The sequence below is a fragment of the Bombyx mori genome, chromosome 26 (genome assembly GCF_030269925.1).
Source record: "Bombyx mori chromosome 26, ASM3026992v2".
Lineage (NCBI taxonomy): Eukaryota > Metazoa > Arthropoda > Insecta > Lepidoptera > Bombycidae > Bombyx > Bombyx mori.
Window position 1 is genome coordinate 6939183 of NC_085132.1, and position 21824 is coordinate 6961006.

Genomic DNA, 21824 nt, shown 5'->3' on the forward strand with positions numbered 1-21824 from the left:
TTGCGTCAATTTGAGTTGACCGCTCGCACAACACAATCCAGGAGCTTCATGTTTATGCTTAAATGCCTTGCAATATTGGCACACAACGTTTATTGTTCCAATAGCAATGGTTTGCCATGAACTCATCACTGGTGGTAGGACCTCTTGGGAATCCGCACGGGTAGGTACCACCACCCCGCCTATTTCCGCCGTGAAGCAGTAATGCGTTTCGGTTCGAAGGACGGGGCAGCCGTTGTAACTATACTGAGACCTTAGAACTTATATCTCAAGGTGGGTGGCGCATTTACGTTGTAGATGTCTATGGGCTCCACTTCACACCAGGTGGGCTATGAGCTCGAACACCCATCAACGCAATAAAAAAAAAAAAAAACGCATTCTGTCAATGTTATTTCAAACACCATAAGGCTACATTAGAAAATTTCATACGGTGATTAAGTTTTTTTAGCTTTCTTAATTTGCCGCGCAATTTTCCTATTTTTTTTCTTTCATGAGAACATTCTCCTGGCAGTAACAAAAAAAGAATTAGCGCGATCGGTCCAGCCGTTCGTGCGTGATGTCGTGACCAAGGGAAATAGGGACTCGTTTTTTATATTTAAATACAACATATGCTGATATCGAATACTCCAGACAATGAAAGACTTAACTGTGCTTTCTGTAATATAAATATAAAACAACATTTAAAGCCCTTTATAACTAACTATATTTAAATTAATATTCTAAACAATAGTATTATGTTAGGTAATATTGAATTATTTCTCTACATTGAATGATAGGTGAGTGAACTTGTTTATGAAAAATCTTTTCAAAACTAAAGAGGTTGTTTCTTTACATAGTATAGCCGTAGCCTGCGACTTCGTCCGCGTGGGGCTTATTCAATCGTTATTAATAGTAATTCATTGTGAAAATTGATTCGCAAAAATGAACGACTATATGATGCATAGCTGAAACCCACGACTTCGTCCGCGTCGGAATCACTTAATTTATTGATAATAGCTGCCCGGCCCGGCTTCGCACGGTTGGTGTATCCGTTTATAAAAATAAGACATTTGTTGCAGTCGTCCAGAGTACTGCGCGTATTTACAGTACATATATTTTTGTTATATTTGTTAAGTGTTTTGTGCGTACCTATACTTACTATTATATACCACCGGTCATCGTCCTCCGAACCCGTCGCTTGCGATAAAGGGATCGGCGAGTAAATTAACCCATAAACACAGCCCATTGAGTTTCTCGCCGGATCTTCTCAGTGGGTCGCGTTTCCGATCCGGTTGTAGATTCTGCGAAGAACTGCTCTTGCTAGGGCCAGTGCTAGCAACACTTCCGGTTTGAGCCCCGTGAGCTCAAGGAGAAGCTGAAATAGCCTTTCAAGGCTATCAGCATAGGTAGGAAGAACAATTTTTTGACCTACATCGATATTTTTAAATATTTACATACCTAATACATACACCCTTCTTTTTGCACTGGAGGATACTAAAACAGAGTATACTATAAGGTTTGGATATTATACATTTGATGATTATTTTATTATGTGTATCCAGCTACTATTCTATACGACACCTATTTTTATTCTCTAAGTGTTATTTTTTCTATTTTTTCTATTTTTTTTTTTTTTTGCGGTTTACGTATTTTTATGTTTTTTCTTGATTTAGGTTTATTTTCACTTTTTTTATTTAGATACACATATACATATATACACCACATTTACACCCTTATTTTTGCATAGGAGGTTACTAAAAGAGAGATACCTAAATAAAAGCTAGGATATTAAAATAATTTTTGTTCTAATGTTAATAATTCAATTTAGGTATTGTTAATATTGACTAATTTATTGTTATAATATCATACTTAACTACAAATCATATATCATTAAATTTATTGGGTTAGAGCTTCCCTGTAAACGATATTCGATATTGTTTTATTTTGTGGCAGCAAAATAAATTGATTATAAGCAGATCCAACTCGTGATAGCCCACATACAATTGGCCATGAGTAAAACATTCCTTTCGTAGGTCGATCCCTACTAATTCGAAGGTTTGACCTAGGGACTTGTTAATAGTCAACGCGAAAAATATTTTCAGCGGAAATTGGAGTCGTTTAAACGGGATTGGCAAATCAGTTGGGATCATCGGTATCCTCGGAATATGAGCTAGCCGACCAGCTGCTGGGCCGGTAATAATGGTCGCTACAATTAAATGGTCCTTTAATTCTTTAATAAGCAGTCTTGTTCCATTGCACATACTCGGAGGGCTTAAATTTCTCAATAGCATGATTGGAATTCCGATTTTTAACGTCAATTCGTGTGGTGGCAGTCCAGAAGGATTCAGTGAATTTAGAAATTCCTGTGGATAATGGACTGCGTCTGCGATGTTAGTGACGGTGTCGATCGATTTGTAATTTTTTACTTGGCCAGGAACTTTTTGTAAAATCAAATTGTTGATTTCGTTGACATTCCTAGGTGACACTATTGCTCTCGAACACAACCAATGAAAGTCCTTTTCGTGCAAATTCTTGATATCAGGGTAAACTGCTTCTATAAAATGATCTAAATTATGGAATATTTGGCCTAGTGACTCATCCAGAAGGATATTACAATTTTCGCTTAAATTTGGAGTAGGAAAAATTCCTTCCCCAAGTTTTAGCAATTGTTGTGGAAAATCACTATTTGTGATTCCATGAAGATGTGCTCTCATATTTGTTTGTAATTTTAAATTTTCAATCGAAGTCCATAAAGGGGACGATTTCAAACATGCTGTGATAATATCTGCTCGCGTGCCTCTATTAATGACGGGAAGGAAGTCGGAAATCGCCAGCAAATACAAAAGTAATCCCGCCCATGAGAGCAGAGGAGTTTCGAAGATACAGCTAACAGCTACCCGAGCGCCTCCGAAGGAGACCTAACAGCTCAAGAGCAGCTGCTTCGCGAATGAATCTACTACCGGATCGGAATCGCGACCCGCTGAGAAGATCCGGCGAGAAACTCAGCGAGCTGATTCATGGGTTAGGTTGCACGGCGAACTCTTTGTCGAGTTCGACGAGTACGGTTACCGGGGTCCCTAAGCCTACTCCTAGTGTTAGAGCTGAAGGCGTCTAATGCAAAGGCTATTGGATCTGATGGATCCGTAAGGACGTGTCTAGGGCGTCGACGGTGACTCGCTCCTGCGTGATCAGGATTCGGGGAGTAGTCAGCGGCGGCAACGATAAGGCGATTATCATGACGCATAGCCTTATCGAAGTACCGTTCCGACGCTGACTTCATGTATTTCTGGATAGATTCGAGGCCTAAGTCGTCGTGTAGGTCAACGTTCCTCACGAACCACGGAGCTCCGACGGCTAACCTGCAAAAGCGGGATTGTAGAGATTGGAGGGTGTCTATGTGTGTGCGGGCCGCGTGAGCGAACACCACACTCGCGTAAGTCATGACGGGCCTTATGCAAGTTTTGTAAAGTGTCACCTTATTCCGAAGGGACATTTTACTCCGCTTACAGATCATGGGGTAGAGTCTACCGAGAATAAACGCGGCACGGTCACGGACTGATTTTATATGCGGGCGGAATGTCATCGATGCATCCAGGGTAACGCCCAGGTACTTGACCTTCCTGGCCCAGGGTATGAGTTGTCTAAAGAGAGTAATCGGGGGTGTGAGATTCCTCCTCCTAATCCGGGAGGAAATCCGTGTGGAGCTTCCCCTCTGAAATAGCACCGCAGTACTTTTCGCTGGGTTGATGTCTATGCGCCATTTTCGGAACCACTGTCCTAGGGCTAGGGCTGCGCTCTGAAGCTTCTTCGCGATTAGGGACTTGTTTCTACTGGAATAGTAAACAGTCGTGTCGTCGGCGAATAAAGCTAAATGGGTCGGCGGCGACCGGGGAATATCGTTAACGAATAAGCTAAATAGGAGGGGTGAGAGGACAGAGCCTTGCGGGACTCCAGCTGTGAGAGGTCGTGGGGAGGAGCGGGTTCCCTCGACTCGATATCGAAAAGAGCGGTTCGACAAGAAGTCCCGTATGATGAGCACGAGACTATCCGGCACGCCCATGTTGAATAGTTTGAAAATCAAACCGTTGTGCCAGACTTTGTCGAACGCTTTTGCGACATCGAAGAAGAGAGCTCCCGTGTATAACGGTTTTGGTCGATTAAGCCCCACAAGAATGTGCTCCGTAAGGCGGTGCACCTGTTGAACGCATGAGTGATTTGTACGGAATCCGAATTGTTCATCGATGAGAATGCCCTTGGATGAGACGAAGTCTGTGAGGCGTTTGTAGAGCAGACGCTCATACAGTTTGCCTAGAGACATGAGGAGGCTAATCGGGCGGTAGCTCGTCAGATGATTTTTTGGTTTACCGGGTTTATGTATGCCGATAACGTCCGCTTCTTTCCACACCGCGGGAAAGATACAGTTCGCCATAGCGGCATTGAAAATAGATGCCAACATCACGATGAGTTGGACGGGTAGAAGTTTAATAACGCGGTTGGATATACCGTCGGAACCGGGAGCCTTGCGAGGACGTAGGTCTTTGATCAAGTCTTTAACTTCCATCGGGGTGACGGGTGGTAACGCATCCGAGGGTGGCAAGGAGGCTCTGCATTCTACCTCACTGTCTACTAATTCTACATGAACAGGGTCCACGGATTGAGTGCTGGGCGTGCACTGGGCTTGCAATGTATCGGCCAGTAGCTCTGCTTTTTCGTCATCATCGAACGCCGCGAGTCGGTCTGAGGGGCCTACGAGGGGGGGCATAGTTACTACCGTATCCGATTTGAGAGTACGAGCTAAGCGGTAGTAAGACCTTTGGGAGGGCGCGAGTCCTTCTAAGAAATCAGACCATCTGGCATCTCGGACTTCGGCGATGCGAGACTTTACGTCGCGTTGTAGGGCACGCATTCGACTACGATTTTCCGCGGTAGGATACCTGTCGTAGGCGCGTATCGAGGCGTTCTTAGCTCTAAGGAGTTCCCTAATATCGTCGGACAATTTGAAGCGGTAAAGGAAGTCCTCCGCTACAACTTGTTTCAATGACCTGTCTAATGTCGAGGTGATGTGTGACGTTAAGATGTCTATGGCTTCGGCGGTATCCTGAGGAGACGGGGTAGAGTCCGGGCTAAACGGGAGCGATGGTGGATCAGATTCAGCCAGGTTGATGCCCAGTGTGTGCCAATCCACCACAGTCCTCGCGACAGGAACGGAATCGGGAGCGCGACCGAGCTTCATAACGACGGGACGGTGGTCTGAATCTAACTCTGAAACTACTTCGATCGAGTGTAAGCGCAGAGTTACGTTTTTTAATAACGCTATGTCGAGTATATCCGGGCGATGCGCGATATTTAGCGGGTAGTGAGTCGGGGTTAGCGGAGCGACGATATCGAAGGCGAGATCATCGACTAACGCGTCAAGCCGCCTGCCATTCGGGGTTGTAGTGTGTGAGTTCCACCTGATGTGTTTACAATTAAGGTCGCCCGCCAGAATGACAGAGCTCCCCATGCCGAGCAGCGCCTCGATATCACTGCTTAGAACGATCTTATCCGGTGGAAGATAAACGGACGCGATAACGATCGGCGCGTGTCCCGTTAGTGAGATTCGGCACACTGATGCTTCGATATTAGCGAGCGCGGGAGGATCGAGCGGGACGCAATGCAGGGCTCTTCTATAGTAAATGACGGTACCACCACCACGAGCAGAGACTGACCATGTTATAGTTCGCGATTTTAGGGTCACGGCGCGCGGGCTTAAGTAGGGTCTCCTGCACTAAAAATATATCAATTTGATGGTCACGCAAAAAGTCAGAAACCTGATCACGTTGATTTGCGAGACCGTAAGCGTTAAAAAATCCTATCGTTACGGATAGACCAACAATTCTACGAAACAACGAATAGCTTATAGATTAATGAGGGACACAAGAAATATTTTATTCCGGTAATGCCGCTGCCCACTTGAGATTGGTAATTGAAATCTTAATTGAATAACCTCCCATCTCTCCCATCGTTCCAAGCGGATCGAATGAATGCTTGGCGGCACAAAAAAGTAAGGCCGTAATATCTTTCTGTGCGGGCTCACAATACGCTCTACAACTAACAGAAAACCTTTGATAAAATTACAATTATTATTTGTTAATTTGTGACTACAATAAAACGAATGAAGACAAAACGAAAAGCTGAATTCGAAGAACTTAACAATGCTTCTTCACTTTTTCGTTTCTCATAATAATATTGTTTTGTTAAAACGAGTGACCTCGTCTCGTAGTTTTTTAATATGAGTGCCCTGTCGTTCAGAGACAAGGTTCAGGTATTTTAAAATTCATTGTAACACATTATTTTAGTAATCTATTGATATCGTTAAAGCTGCCGGACGTCCCTCTTCGTTGGTTCTTTTTACAGCGATTTTTCTCACTCTTCCCTCTCCGCACCTATCGATCGCCGCTATCAACCAGTCTGGAAGGCACCTTCCCCTCATGGCACAACCTCAGGAGGTCAAGCCCGCGCAACGCGCTAACTTCGTTCTATAAACAACAGCAGTCAACAAAACTATTGAAAGAACGTTTGGTTGACAGTTAATGGCGTTCCGACCCGGTAGGATGTTTCTGGTCCAACCGGGTATTCCGGAACACCAGTGGCATCGCTTGGAGCCATCTCCTTTTATTTTTATTATTGCTTAGATGGGTGGACGAGCTCAAAGCCCACCTGGTGTTAAGTGGTTACTGGAGCCCATAGACATCTACAACGTAAATGCGCCACCCACCTTGAGACATAAGTTCCAAGGTCTCAGGTATAGTTACAACAGCTGCCCCGCCCTTCAAGCCGAAACGCATTACTGCTTCACGGCAGAAATAAGCAGGGTGGTGGTACCTACCCGCGCGGACTCTCAAGAGGTCCTACCACCAGTAAAAAAGAGAGCTGCCATGGCGTCCCATATATTCTGTATCTGACTAACTTATTTCTTTCAATTTACCACTTGTAGACAGACGATCCCCATATACGCAAGCGCTGCTAGAAGTATTGCCTGTTGCTTTTACTACAATCAATAATGACTTAGCTAGTATCGTCGGCTTATTGCAAGAACTCATTAACTGCAAAAAATCACTAAATGCGTTTTTATCTATAATGGGCTCATTTTTGCATATTCTACAAAATGCAAAAACACACAAATTTCTAGCTGGCCAATTTTAGCCGTTACGTCTTTGGTAGAAAATTGATAATTGCAACTTTGGAAGTCCGGCATTTACAAAGATTCACTAAGCAGCACTAGTTATTTTTATTAAATGGATAATTATTTGAAAACAGCATACATTACATTACAGAACTCATTTTCAGCATCTAATTAATTTTATCAAAACAGTGTAGTATAATATAGCTTAAAATTGCCTTTCGATAAAATTCATTATTTACATTTAGTTAGTTTCTGTAATGAATCATTTCATCACAAATGCACAATAAGTAATCTTAATGATTTTTATCGATATTAATGTAATATAAATCATAATATTAAGATTTCCATAAAATCATTTATTCTTTTTCCTTATTTTTTCCATTTTGTTGATGGCATGATTTTAATAAGTTAACATCGATTAAAAGAACATAGTAACTTCTTGCAGGCTACGTGGTTCCTCGGTTGTAGTTTAGTGAGTTATATAGGGTTTGGTGAAATGCGACAAAACAGCTTGTCTAGGAAACACGGGGCATAAGACGAAACCGACGAACGCGGGTGAGGGTGGGTTTGCGCGGGACGAAAGAGTACTGCCTCGCTCGCTCAGTTTGCGGCGAGATACATTGATTACCACGCCTGTTATAGAAGTTAATGATTTCTGACAAAATGCAACGAAATAAATGTTTCAAACAAGGACGAGGAAGCAATATGTTGGAGCAATTGATGTTCTGAACAACCTTCGCACAACCTAGCAAGCAAACACCTGACCTACAATAGCATCATTCTTTCCACGGGTGTAGAAGATGTTAAATGATACACTGGAGAACGGGCAACATCGTTATCTGAGAATCATACCAGTGGACTACGATTGCCAACTTGTATTTACTGATAGGATGGTTGGTATGGCGTATGGCAAGCCCGTACGAGTTGGTACCACCATCGAAGCGAAGCAGCATACGGAACAATTTAGATTTAGATTTCGGGTCTCAAGATGGGTGGTGGCTTTCACGTTGGATCTCTATGAGCTGCAGTAATCACTGTAACACCAGACAGGCTTTTTTATATTTTTTTAGGATTGAAGGATTACTGGTGGCCCGGAGGCCTTTCCAGATTCACCAGGACATGTGGGCTAGCAAAGGCTCAGGCAAGAGGGGTGGGATTTGCTAACAGCTGTCCGTGCGCCTCCGAAGAAGACCTAACAACTCAAGAACAGCTGCTTCGTGAATGAATCTACTACCGGATCGGAATCGCAACCCACTGAGAAGACCCGGCGAGAAACTCAGCGAGCTGATGCAAGAACGTAATCAGTTTCTGTTATTCTTAATGCTATACTTAGTTCAAGTTACCCACCTTGAGGTGGTTGAACGTAAGTATTTAGAATTGGGCCACACACATAATATGGAGGTCGATAATATGCATAGTTCTATCGAGAATCAAATGTGTCTTATGCCAATTTTTTCTATGATAGACCTCTGTAATGTTTTAAGATTGGCTAGATCGAACAGAAAGCTAAAAAAGAAAAAAAAACAGCAAAGACGCCGTATGAACCTATAGTACCTAATGAGCCACTCTGATATCTTGAGCCTAAAAGAGTTGAGAAACAAATTAATGTTTAATAAGTCAATTGACACTGTAGGACTACAGTGTTTGAAGGTTAAATGCTTCAAGCTTGGAAAAACCGACTTAAAATTGTTCAATATAGGTATGACTACGTTTCCAATTTTAAAGACCTAGCCTGCAGAGCTACACCATTGGTATAATAATATACCTGATAAAGAATTATCTTCCTGAAGAAGAAACCTCTGATACAGATTTTTTTAACCTAGATCTTTTTTTATTTGTTTTATGTTTTTGTATGGTGTTTAAGCTCAGTTCCTAATTTCATTAAAAAATACATTATTGAATGAATACATGAGTGACTGACTAACAGGGAGAAGAAAATTATTTTTAGTTTATTATTTAAGTCGTCGTGGCCTAAAAGATAAGACGTCCGGTGCTTTCGTATCTAGCGATGCACCGGGGTTCGAATCCCGCAGGCGGGTACCAATTTTTCTGATGAAATACGTACTTAACAAAATATGTTCACGATCTACTTCCACGGTGAAGGAATAACATCGTGTAATAAACTCGCATAATTATAATTTGCGTAATTACTGGTGGTAGGACCTCTTGTGAGTCCGTACGGGTGGGTACCACAACCCCGCCTATTTCTGCCGTGAAGCAGAAATGCGTTTCGGCTTCAAAGGTTTTTTTTTATTGCCCTTGTAGGCAGACGTGCATACGGTCCACCTGATGGTGAGTGTTTACCGTCGCTCATGGACTTCAGCAATGCCAGAGGCAGAGCCAAGCCGCTGCCTACCGTTTAATACTCTCCACAAGCCTCGTTTGAAGAAGGACATGTCACAGCGCTCGGGAAACACCGTGGGAGCTCATTCCATGGCCGGATGGTACGTGGCAAAAAAGATCTCTGGAAACGCACTGCGGATGACCGCAGTGGCTCCAGGTAGTATGGATGAACTCTACTCCGGTGGCGGGCGGTGCGATGGTAAAAACGAGATGCCGGTATCATCTCGTACAATTCCTCAGAGCACTCCCCATGGAACATACGGTACAAAATACAGAGGGAACCGAAGTCCTCCGCAGACCCAGAGGTTCCAAACGATACGTGAGAATGGGATTATCAACAATCCAAATGGCCCTCCTCTGTATAGGTGAGGCAGCGTTGTGACCATACTGATACCTTAGAAGTTATATCTCAAGGTGGGTGGCGCATTTACATTGTAGATGTCAATGGGCTCCAGTAACCACTTAATAACAGGTGAGCTGTGAACTCGTACACCCATCTAAGCAATAAAATAAAAATAAAATTATGTACAACTTTTGAGACTGCGAAGTTGTCGTGAGTACTTGGCAATATTAGCTATTGCAAGTTCTTACGTCAACTGTTATGAAAAAAATGTTTTTGATTATTATGTTATTATTCGTTTTTGTTTATTTCAATAAGGTTTGATAAGTATTTTGTTGGTTTATTTTAATTTAAGAAATAATTAATTCACATATAAAACCGACTTACAGTAGCAAGAAGTCATTAACTTTTAGTTTTAGTTTATAAATAATATATAATGTTATATGATTACCGACCCTCACTTGTTTTAATTAATATGCATATTAAGCAATCCAAAACATTCAGTTTTTTTCACTGTAGTTATGTATGAAGGATAATATGGGCTAATCAACATAACCACTAACTAATTCCAACTAAAATGCCGTTTTCCCAAAATAATGAATATGTCACTTAATGACTTCTTGCAATAAGCCGACGGTATATTAAATTGGAGTAAATCCTATGGCTTGGAATAAAAAAAAAAAAAAAAAAAAAAAAAACTCAGGTAATTATTGTGGGCGCATCAAGAAGGTTTGCCAGAGTGAATTGGACATAACTTCCTCAAATTTAACTAGATGGACTTTAAATACCAGCTAGTGACAAGTTAAAAAGTTTGGGTATCATTACAGAGATGCGCAAATCAAAGAAACATGTCGAAAGTTTTTTACTTCTCTGCGTAATCCTATATTTAATTCTACCTCTCCTTCTTATCTCATAAGACGCTTTGAGTTCATCTGTGACAACACGAACATAACCCTTGTATATTCGATAATTCCTTCATCGTTCAGACTTTTTCGTTTGTAGAGTGCACTTCCAGGACGTGTATATGAGCGCTAACCATGAAATGTTTCGCATTAATTGCATTTGTGTGTATAAAGTAAATTGTAGTTGCTATAATCCTCACAACAAATAAAAGGCTGACCTTATTTTCCCATACCTATTTGCTAGTAGTCTAAGAGGCTATTCCAGCTAAGCCCGGACGGGTAGGTGAGCTCACGGGCTCAACCTGAGAGTATTTGCTACCACTAGCCCTGGCAAGAGCAGTGATTCGCAGAATCTATCACCAGATCGGAATCACGACCCACTGATAAGATCAGACGAGAAACTCACTGGGCTGTGTATATAGGTTAGTTTTTTTTTTATTACTTAGATCGGTGGACGAGCTCACAGCCCACCCGGTGATAAGTGGTTACTGGAGCCCATAGACATCTACAACGTATATGCGCCACCCACCTTGAGATATAAGTTTTAAGGTCTCAGGTATAGTTACAACGGCTGCCTCGCCCTTCAAACCGAAACGCATTACTGCTTCACGGCAGAAATAAGGAGGGAGGTGGTACTTACCCGCGCGGACTCACAAGAGGTCCTACCACCAGTAAAAAGTTCGCTCGTGGATCGTTCGTTGTCGAGTTAGACGAGGATGGGAAAGGCTGACTGTTTAAAATTGAAAACAGTGCTTTTTGTAGTATGCACTCGAAAGCTTTCCGGCCCCAATGGCCATTCATTCTACGAGCAATGTACCCTGCCCACTGCCACCTCAACCTATGTCTAACACCGTAAAATGAAAAAAAAAAACTATCTTTGAGATGAAATTTGAAAATCGTGATAAGAACCCATTAAATAATAGCATGTACAAAATCCCTATCTTTCTGTTAATGAATAAATATCTAAATTAGATTACAAACATACTTAGTTTTATTTCATTTTCTGGTTTTCTCAAAAGAATTGGACCGATCGGGTATAGTCTTAACGTTTCCTTCACAACAGCTTCCCTGTAAACTAATCTTGGATGTTGGTGTTTATCGACATTGGCAACCGAATAGATTTCTTCGGTCGCGCATGCGCGTGACGGAAGCAAACATTTCGCCACAATGGAAAAAACAAAAATTATGTTCAATGCTGACGTAGCGCTCACTCCAGTAGGGAAGCTCTACGCTCGAAGTTGTAGACGAGTATATTTACCTGGGACACACTGATCAACAGGACTTACCTTTTTTTTTTTTTTTTTTTTTTCGGGCCGGGGGCCGAACCTCCTACGAGGTCCCCGCGCCTAGGGGGCGCGCGGGGTATGTGAGACTCAACGATCTGCAGGTGTTGAGAGCAGATCGCGGGCCCAAGGATTTTAGGGCCCACCCACTAAACGACTCCCCTGCACTCTTACACCCGACGTCCGATCTCCGTCCGGGGTCAGAACCCGTTCAGAGTAGGGGGGTTCCCGCGGTCAACACTACAACCAGACACGCGGCGCCACCCCGAGGACGCCCGACCGACGGGTCGTCGAGGCGATAGTCGACGACCAACGACGTCGGTCTCCGCGGTACGGCGGCCCTACCAGGCCGCCCGGGCGGTGCCGCTGGTGTTCCGGGATACCCCGCTGGGCCAGAACCAGCCTGCCGGGTCGGAACGCGATACACCGCCGACCGGGTTGCTCTTCAACAGTATGTTCGGCGACGACAGCGACGACGAAAATGCGGACCGCATCGCAGTCCGCAGCCGCCGACGCGCCGTCCCGTCCTCCTGGTGCCAGCGCGCTAGAGTGACGGTAGCGTGCGGCGCAGCCTCAACCCCCTTAGGTCGCCCCGTGACCATCACCGGGAGGAGACTGCCTCCTCATAGGGGCTGGAGCTGGACAAACGCCCTCCTCCGAACCCCGGCTCGACGGCGGCGGCACGGCGCCGAGAGGGAAGAAGAGCTCTCCCTCTCCCGTTCCGCCGCCTCCTTCTGCGAGATGGTGGACTCGCAGAAGTCGAGCATCGCCTGCCAGGACTCGTCGCTGCCGAGCATCGTAGCCACGACGGTCGGAAGCGACAAGTCCGGTCCTATTTTTGCAACGAGGACGCGGCGCTGCTCCGCGAAAGCGGTGCAGTACGCGAGCGTGTGCTCCGCCGTGTCCTCGTTGCAGCCACTGCAGTGGTGACACTTCGGCGTCGGCTCCCTCCGGGCGACGAGGTGCAGGTAGCGACCGAAACAGCCGTGTCCCGTGAGCACCTGCGTCGCTCGGAAGGTGAGACGTCCTCGGTCGCGATTCACCCAGTCCGAGAGGACCGGGCGGATCGCCTCGACAGTCCGTCGCCCGTAGGTGGGGTCCGCCAGGCGGCGAGACCACGCCTCGAGCACGGCACGCCGAGATTGAAGTTTCCGCGCTCGAACTTCCGCCGCGCCGGGACGCGGCTCCCCCCTGGAGCGGAGATCGCATCGCCACGCGTAATCCGCAGCGAGCGCCTCCGCTTCTAGGTCCCAGGGAGGCGTCCCAGCTAGCACGCACGCCGCCTCAAACGAGACGGTGCGGTATCCACGAACCGCCCTGACCGCAATCGCGCGCTGCGGACGTCGCAACGCCGCAACGTTGTCACGGGTCAGGGCGTGGCACCACACGGGAGCCCCGTACAGTGCCATCGACCGCACCACCCCCGTGTAGAGGCGACGCACTACCACGTCAGGCCCCCCGACGTTCGGCAACAGCCGACTCAGCGAGCCGGCAGCCGCCATCAGTCGGGGACCTAATCTTTCAAAGTGAGCGCGGAAGCTCCAACGACCGTCCAGTACGAGACCGAGGTACCGCAACCCGGTTGCCTCGATCTCGACGCGAACGCCTCCGATCACGAGGTGGGCCCCCTGAGGCGGCGCTCTCCGGGCCCCGTGAAACAACAGGGCCTGGGATTTATCAAGCGCCACCTCCAGACCCAACCGTCGGATCCTGCCGATGACGAAGGCCACCCCCGCGCAGGAAAGACGGGCAGACTCTCGCAAGTCCCTCCCCCGGGCCACGACCAAAGTGTCGTCCGCGTAGCAAACTACGCTCAGACCCGGGAGAGGAGTGCTTAGGGTGCCACGCAAGACCCAGTCGTAGCCGATGTTCCACAAGAGAGGGCCAAGGACCGACCCCTGTGGAACACCGCGCTGGACGGGGAAGCGGAGCACCGTCCCACCGTGCCCGGTGCACACGACCGACCTATCCTCGAGGTAGGACCCGATCAGCCGACGGAGATACGCAGGGACGCCGTGATACTGCAGCGCCCCCGCGATCACCGACCAGGGCAGGGTGTTGAACGCATTGGCGATGTCCAGGGACACCGCCAGTGCAACCCCGCCCCGGCTGACAGCCTCATCAGAGAGGGCGCGCACGCGCATCACCGCGTCAATGGTCGAGCGGCCCTCCCTGAATCCGAACTGCTCCGCTGACAGATCAGGACCCACTCCCGTCAGGTGCTGGACGATGCGGGCGGCCACCACTCGCTCGAGCAGTTTTCCCGCCTCGTCCAGCAACACGATGGGACGATACCCCGCAGGTGAGTCCGCAGGGCGTCCCTCCTTCCTTAGCAGAACAAGTCTGCCCGTCTTCCACTGCTTTGGAAACCGCCCCGACTCGAGGCAGGCTTCAAAGAGCCGCACGAGCCGGTCCCCAAGGGCACCGAAGGCCAAATCCCAAACCCGACCGTGAACACCGTCAGGGCCGGGGGCCGCGTCTTTCCTCCGCATCCTCGACACGGCCGCACGCATCTCCTGCTCCGATATGCTCGGAGGGACCACCTCAGCAGGGGCATCACCGCTCGCGTCAAGGCGTGGCGGCACGCCCATGAAGGGGGGCTCAAAGTCCCTCTCCATCCGCGGGAATAGCCCGGAGACAATATCCCGCAGCTGCTGAGGCTGGAGACGCTCCGTCACCGGGAGCGCCCACGGTCGCAATTTCTTGCGTACCGTCTGGTACGGGCGCCCCCAGGGATCCTGATCGAGCGTCTCCAGGAGCGTCTTCATGCTCTGAGACTTGGCCTCGCCGATGGCCCGCCGCAGAGCCTCCTGCTTCTCACGGCAGTCGGCATGTAAGCGGGCCGCCACCTCCGCGAAATCCATACCGCGAAGACGGCGACGGCGGTGGCGGGCGTTTCGGCGGCGTGCCCGCACGCACTCCTCTCTGAGGAGTGCGATCTCGGGCGTCCACCAATACGCACCGCCACGTGGGGCGCGGCCACTGACCCGGGGCATCGCAGCATCGCAGACGCGACGCATCGTACCCCGGAACCAATCGGCCTCCGACTCCACGTCCACTAGACGCGCGGGCATGGGCGCCCACGCGGCCACTGTGGCCGCCTCCACCGCGAGCACCTTATTCAGGCGCTTCAGTGCCCATCGTGGGAATGATCGGGGAGCGCTACGCGGGAGCTCCTCCTCACCGCGGGCGTCTTCGGCCGGCGCATTCAACAAAGTGGAAACGGAGAGCTCAAATCGAACAAACCGATGGTCCGAGAGCGTCTCCGCCCCCTCGAGAACACGCCAGCCACGGACACGGCGTGCGGCGGACGGAGACGCGAACGACACGTCCACGTGTGATTCCCCGTTCCACCGCACGCAGGTCGCGACCGAACCTCTGTTCAGAAGACAGAGACCGGTCGCGAAAGCCCACTCCGACAGGAACTCGCCGCGCGAGTCCGTGCGGGGGGAGCCCCACGCTGTACATTTAGCGTTGAGGTCCCCCGCCAGTATCACCGGGCGAGACTCGAAGCGATGAACCAACGCCTCGAGCCCACCCAGGAACCGTTCGAACTCAGCGAGACTCCTGTTCGGAGAGAAGTACACCCCGATCACGACGGTTTCATTGACCCTAACTACGACGTACCCGGATCCCCTGGCCACCATTCCAAGGGGGGGTAGCGCCGCTGACTGTCGCATCACGATCGCCACGGAGCCATCAACATCTCCGGCCCAGGAATCCTCCCGGTCGGGAGGTACGAAGTATGGCTCCGCAACGATCGCGATGTCGATGAACCACTCCGCCATGGTGTGGACGAGGAGATCCTGCGCCCTGGCGGAGTGGTTCACGTTGGCTTGGAGGAAGCGATGGACGTGATCCATTATTGAGGTGTCACGTCCATCGCTCCCTCGTCTTCCGTCCCACCTTGCGGCCCGACGGCCGCGGCGGGAACTGACTGGCCGGCTGCTTTACACGCAGCCGGCTCTTCCTCTGCTATCTTCTTCTTTTTCCCGCCACGCCTCCTCTTTGTGGAGGAGGGGGCGGAAAGACAGGCCGGGCCCCCAGCCCGATGATCGGCCCGCCGCTTCGCCGCGTCGCATAGCACGCAGTGTGGCGCGGCGGCTGCGCAGGAGACCGCTTTGTGTCCTGGCTGGCCGCAGCGGAAACAAAGCCCGCTGCGGTCCACGGCCGATGGGCACCTGGCGAGGCCGTGCCCGGTGCCGAAGCACCGGAGGCATCGCCAGGGGCGGGCCTTCTGTAACTGCACGTGGGCCATCACCCAGCCCACGCGCAGCCTCCCTGGTGAGTCGGCGGGCCGACCTTGTGGAGGCGTAGCCAGGAGCGTGGCCGCCTGCATAGGGCAACGCGCCCACGCAGTGAAGGCTCCAGAGTAAGAGCTTCGCAGCTCTCCCACCCTGACCTGCGTGAGGGTGCAATTGCCCTGCGATGCAATGGCAGCGGCCACTTCCTCCTTTGTGGCGCATTCATCCAGGCCCGTCACTTTGACTTCTGCCATTTTGACGGGCCTGTCTATACGCACCACTTCTGGGTCCGGTAGGATTTCACGGAGCCGGGTTGCTAGCTTATCCGCGGCCGCACTGGTGTTGGCACCAGGACACTCCAGCAACCGGGCCCCGTTGGCGGTGTGCCGGACTCGGAGGCCACCCTCCACGCCCATAGCATCCACGTCGACGCTAGCGCGCGCCCGGGCCATGACCTCCCCATAGGTGAGGCCCTTTTCCTTGGCAGCCGGCAGCAGCTCCAATACGACAGCCGCCGACCGCGGAGCGCGCGGTTTTCTTGCCTTGCGCCCTCCCTTTCTTTTCCCTTCAGTTGCTGCTCGACCCACTACCTGGGGAGCCTTGACTGTCGGGACGGGACGGGGGTTAGGTACGTCTTGCGCCCTCCTTCGACCCCGCTTCACTACCGTCGTCCAGGCTGCGTCCATGTTGGACGGGGCGGGAGGCAATGGACGGGGCTGGGGGTGTTGCGCTGGCTGGGCGGCATTCACACACCCCTTTGGATTGTTGCGGCTTCTGCCAGGCCCCGCCTTCGCAGGCTGGGGCGGGACAGAAGCAGCAGCCTGAGGCCTCGCAGGCTGGGCGGGTATTCGTCGCCCAGCAGTCTTGGACCGTGTAGCCAGTTTGGCCGCAGTGGCGTTCGCGGGCGCCGGTGCAGCCGCGGTCTTAGGCGTTAGTGATACCTGCGCTGGCTGCTCGTGTGCCAGCGGTGGCCTCGCACGCACCACTGTAGAGGTGCGAGCCTCAAGAATGGCTAGGCGCCTCTTGAGGTCTTCGATCTCCTTATCTTTTTCCGCCACTATAGCCTCTTGCACTTGGGGCGGTGGTGGTGGGGAAACCGAACTGCCCCGCTGTCTCCTTACACCATCAATGGCCACACGCATTGCGGCCATCTCCTCCCGCAACTTTACACTCTCCGCCCGAAGCTCTGCATTCTCACTCTGAACGCAGGCGTACAAAGCCTGTAGGCTCTCCAGCTGCGACCGCAGGCCAGCTGTTTCCTCCGTGGCCGTGCGCTGGAGAAATGCCTCTAGGAGCCTACCCATGGCAGTGACCACGGAATTCAGGGCATGCACGTACGTGCCCTTTAAGGAGCCTGATTTGCTCGCCACCTTGGAGACAATATCCAGAGAGATATCGAAGATTTTGTGCAGGTCAGTGGGTTCAGTCTCCATAAGGGAGCGGCACAACCGCTCAACCTCTCCCTCCCTGACTCGTTCGGCCTTCCCACAACGGGTTCTCCCGCCTCGCAGCGAGCCGGCTGCCAATCCGCCGCAGGTTATCCGAACATCCTGTTCTTTGGCGGACGACGCCGCAACAGTCGCCGGTCCTTCCTCGACCGCCAAAAACTTGGCGGGCGCGGGTTCAATTTCCGAGGAGTCGGAGGGAGCGGAAGTCACTGGTCGCTTGACCGTCTTCCGCTTCCTCCGAGTTTTCGCATCAGCGTTGGCTCTGCTGGCGAGCCGTCCGGTAGTATTCCGGAGCAAAAGCGGCGACTCTCGACCACTCGACGCGTAGCCCCTCGCAGAGCTTCGCGTCGAGCGCAGTGAGAGTGCACTGTCGCAACGCTCAGGGTGCACGAATAGATCGTTTTCGCGGCTCGTGCTGCCGCCTCCTTCCTCTAGGCAATTGTTGCCCCCCCCAGAATACGAGGGGCAGCGTGCCTCCGATTGCTCGGAGGCACGGAGGGATTCTCCTCCCGCTGAGCGGGAGGTACCCTCCTGGGGTAATACTGTTTCGCAATTGTCCATGTTCATTTTTTTTTCCTTTCTTATTTAACCAGGGGTGAGGTCCCCTGGGATCAGGTGATGCCCTCGGGACTGGACTCCCTCCAGCCATTCATCCCTTCGCCGGGCATCGGAGCTTGGGATTGGGGTATTTTTTATAGAGGTTTACGTCCTCGCGACCCCGTGCCTTGCGGCAGCGGCCACCGCCCCCCACTCAGTGAGGATTACGGGTTGGTCGGCAGCCCACCGGGTGCACAGGGCAACTCGGCAGACCACCGCCCGACGCTCGAAACGAGCGACCACGAAGCCACGCCGGCGAACCGGTACCCCCCATATCTGGGGGGCGTTCCCCTGTAGCCGAAGCCGGGGACATAGCAACCAGCGGTCAGCAGCTGCGAAAATGCAGCGCTGACTCACTTCCACGATTACGGGGCACAGGGTGCCACCGCTCACGGCAGGCCGGCGAACCAGTGCCGTCGGAAGCTGCGATCTCCAGAAGGAGCACTCTTCACTTAGTGAAGAGTGTGGAGAGCGCAGTCCTTCCACTCCTCCTAGTGCTGATTTTGGTCCGCGTCATCCGATCTCTTTCGTTGCAAAGCCTATCTAAGCTATCCTAAACCTAACCCTAAACCTAGGACCTTAACCTACATCTAACCTAATCATATACCTAGGACCTTAATCTACATCTAAACCTAACCCTATACCTAGGACCTAAACCTAAGAATCCTTGCAACGAAAAAGATCGGACGATACCTCTGGGAATGTCGCCCAGAGGATCCCGTTATCCGCCACCTACGGACGCGCCACGGTGGAAGTCCAGCAAAACTCCCCCACAGACGGAGCCCCCGGCCACGCAGAGTGCGCACCGGGGGGCCCGCCCAGGTCCCGGGAACAGGACTTACCTAGTCCAACTTCGAAAAAGAGGTCAATCGTCGAATCCGAGGACCGATCTTTGTGGCGAGGCTTGGGGAGGCCTATGTCCAGCAGTGGACGTCTGTGGGGTGATAAGAAGAAGAAGAACGAGCACTACACTTGCTTAAGACACGACAGAATGTATGCAAGTTCTGTAGAGTGTTTTATTAAAATTAAAATTAAATTTATTTATTTAAATATTATTAAAATTAAATTAAATTAAAATAAAAAAAACCTTTTATTTCACCCAAAAAACTAATACATTTTACATCATCTGTTTTTTTTTTTTAATTATTACTATTCTATTATTTTTATTTAATTACTTTGAGTAGATTTGTTTTAAGTTAAGATTAGCGTGAACCCCTCTGTTTGAGGGTAAAGGCCTCCTCCAAAGATACCCAATAGTCTCTATCTGTGGCCTTTTCCATCCACAGTTTACCAGCCGTATCTTCGATGTCGTCAGCCCATCTGCTTCTAGGTCTTCTTCTTTTTCTATTTCCCCGAGGGCCTGGCCATGAGGTCAGCCGAGAGGTCCATCTATCGTCACTCATTCTTGCTACGTGGCCTGCCCATCGCCATTTTAATCTTACAGCATAGCTTAGTGCATCTATTACTCCTGTTGTTTCTCATACAGTGGAGTTGCGAATTTTTTTATTTTTTCTAATTTTTAATTATACTTCTTTCCATGCTCCGTTGGCATGACGTTATTTTGTTTTTAACATTCGTGTGAATTCTGGCACTGGAATTTCACATCTGGCAAGCGTGTGTGAGTAACGGTAGGAGAAAGGTGTTCAAGACGTTTCTCTTAATTTTGTTTGGCATTTCAATTTTGAAAATTTCTTTTAAGCTCCAAATTTTTTTCCATTACCTTTTATCCTTACTACAATTTCCTGTTCGTTACTTTTCTTCTCGAAAGAGAGTTGTTTGCCTAGTAAGATGTATGAATTGACGAATTCTATCGAAATCTTGTAAATTTTTATTTGATTTTTCAACGAGTTTGTCATCACTTTTGTTTTGTTGTAGTTGATTTAGTCCCTATATAACAAAGGGACAAAGGAGACGGAAAATCTTGGGCCAAAAATGTAATAACTTGGAATGTAGTCTAAAAAATTTGTCATATTTTTTTATATAAGAATATAAAAAATCACCTCGCTCCTCTTTCTGGGACCGGAGAAAAATGAGAAAGTTAGTTTTTGTCGGTATAACGGTGTGATCGATTTAATTAATCGATTACAGGATTATAAAAAGAAAAACATTGCACTAGGTAATTAATGCAAAGTAATTAAATGAGCGATTTATACTTGTTGTATACAAGTGCGGTATGCGCCGGATTTAATTGCGATTATATACATAAATGAAGAAAAAGTCTATTATTACTTAGCAAAGTAATATGATTATCGATTTTAATCGATTTGAAATGTATTAGTTTTTTGGGTGAAATAAAAGGTTTTTTTTATTTTAATTTAATTTAATTTTAATAATATTTAAATAAATAAATTTAATTTTAATTTTAATAAAACACTCTACAGAACTTGCATACATTCTGTCGTGTCTTAAGCAAGTGTAGTGCTCGTTCTTCTTCTTCTTATCACCCCACAGACGTCCACTGCTGGACATAGGCCTCCCCAAGCCTCGCCACAAAGATCGGTCCTCGGATTCGACGATTGACCTCTTTTTCGAAGTTGGACTAGGTAAGTCCTGTTGATCAGTGTGTCCCAGGTAAATATACTCGTCTACAACTTTGAGCGTAGAGCTTCCCTACTGGAGTGAGCGCTACATCAGCATTGAACATAATTTTTGTTTTTTCCATTGTGGCGAAATGTTTGCTTCCGTCACGTGCATGCGCGACCGAAGAAATCTATTCGGTTGCCAATGTCGATAAACACCAACATCCAAGATTAGTTTACAGGGAAGCTGTTGTGAAGGAAACGTTAAGACTATACCCGATCGGTCCAATTCTTTTGAGAAAAGCAGAAAATGAAATAAAACTAAGTATGTTTGTAATCTAATTTAGATATTTATTCATTAACAGAAAGATAGGGATTTTGTACATGCTATTATTTAATGGGTTCTTATCACGATTTTCAAATTTCATCTCAAAGATAGTTTTTTTTTTTTCATTTTACGGTGTTAGACATAGGTTGAGGTGGCAGTGGGCAGGGTACATTGCTCGTAGAATGAATGGCCATTGGGGCCGGAAAGCTTTCGAGTGCATACTACAAAAAGCACTGTTTTCAATTTTAAACAGTCAGCCTTTCCCATCCTCGTCTAACTCGACAACGAACGATCCACGAGCGAACTTTTTACTGGTGGTAGGACCTCTTGTGAGTCCGCGCGGGTAAGTACCACCTCCCTCCTTATTTCTGCCGTGAAGCAGTAATGCGTTTCGGTTTGAAGGGCGAGGCAGCCGTTGTAACTATACCTGAGACCTTAAAACTTATATCTCAAGGTGGGTGGCGCATATACGTTGTAGATGTCTATGGGCTCCAGTAACCACTTATCACCGGGTGGGCTGTGAGCTCGTCCACCGATCTAAGTAATAAAAAAAAAACTAACCTATATACACAGCCCAGTGAGTTTCTCGTCTGATCTTATCAGTGGGTCGTGATTCCGATCTGGTGATAGATTCTGCGAATCACTGCTCTTGCCAGGGCTAGTGGTAGCAAATACTCTC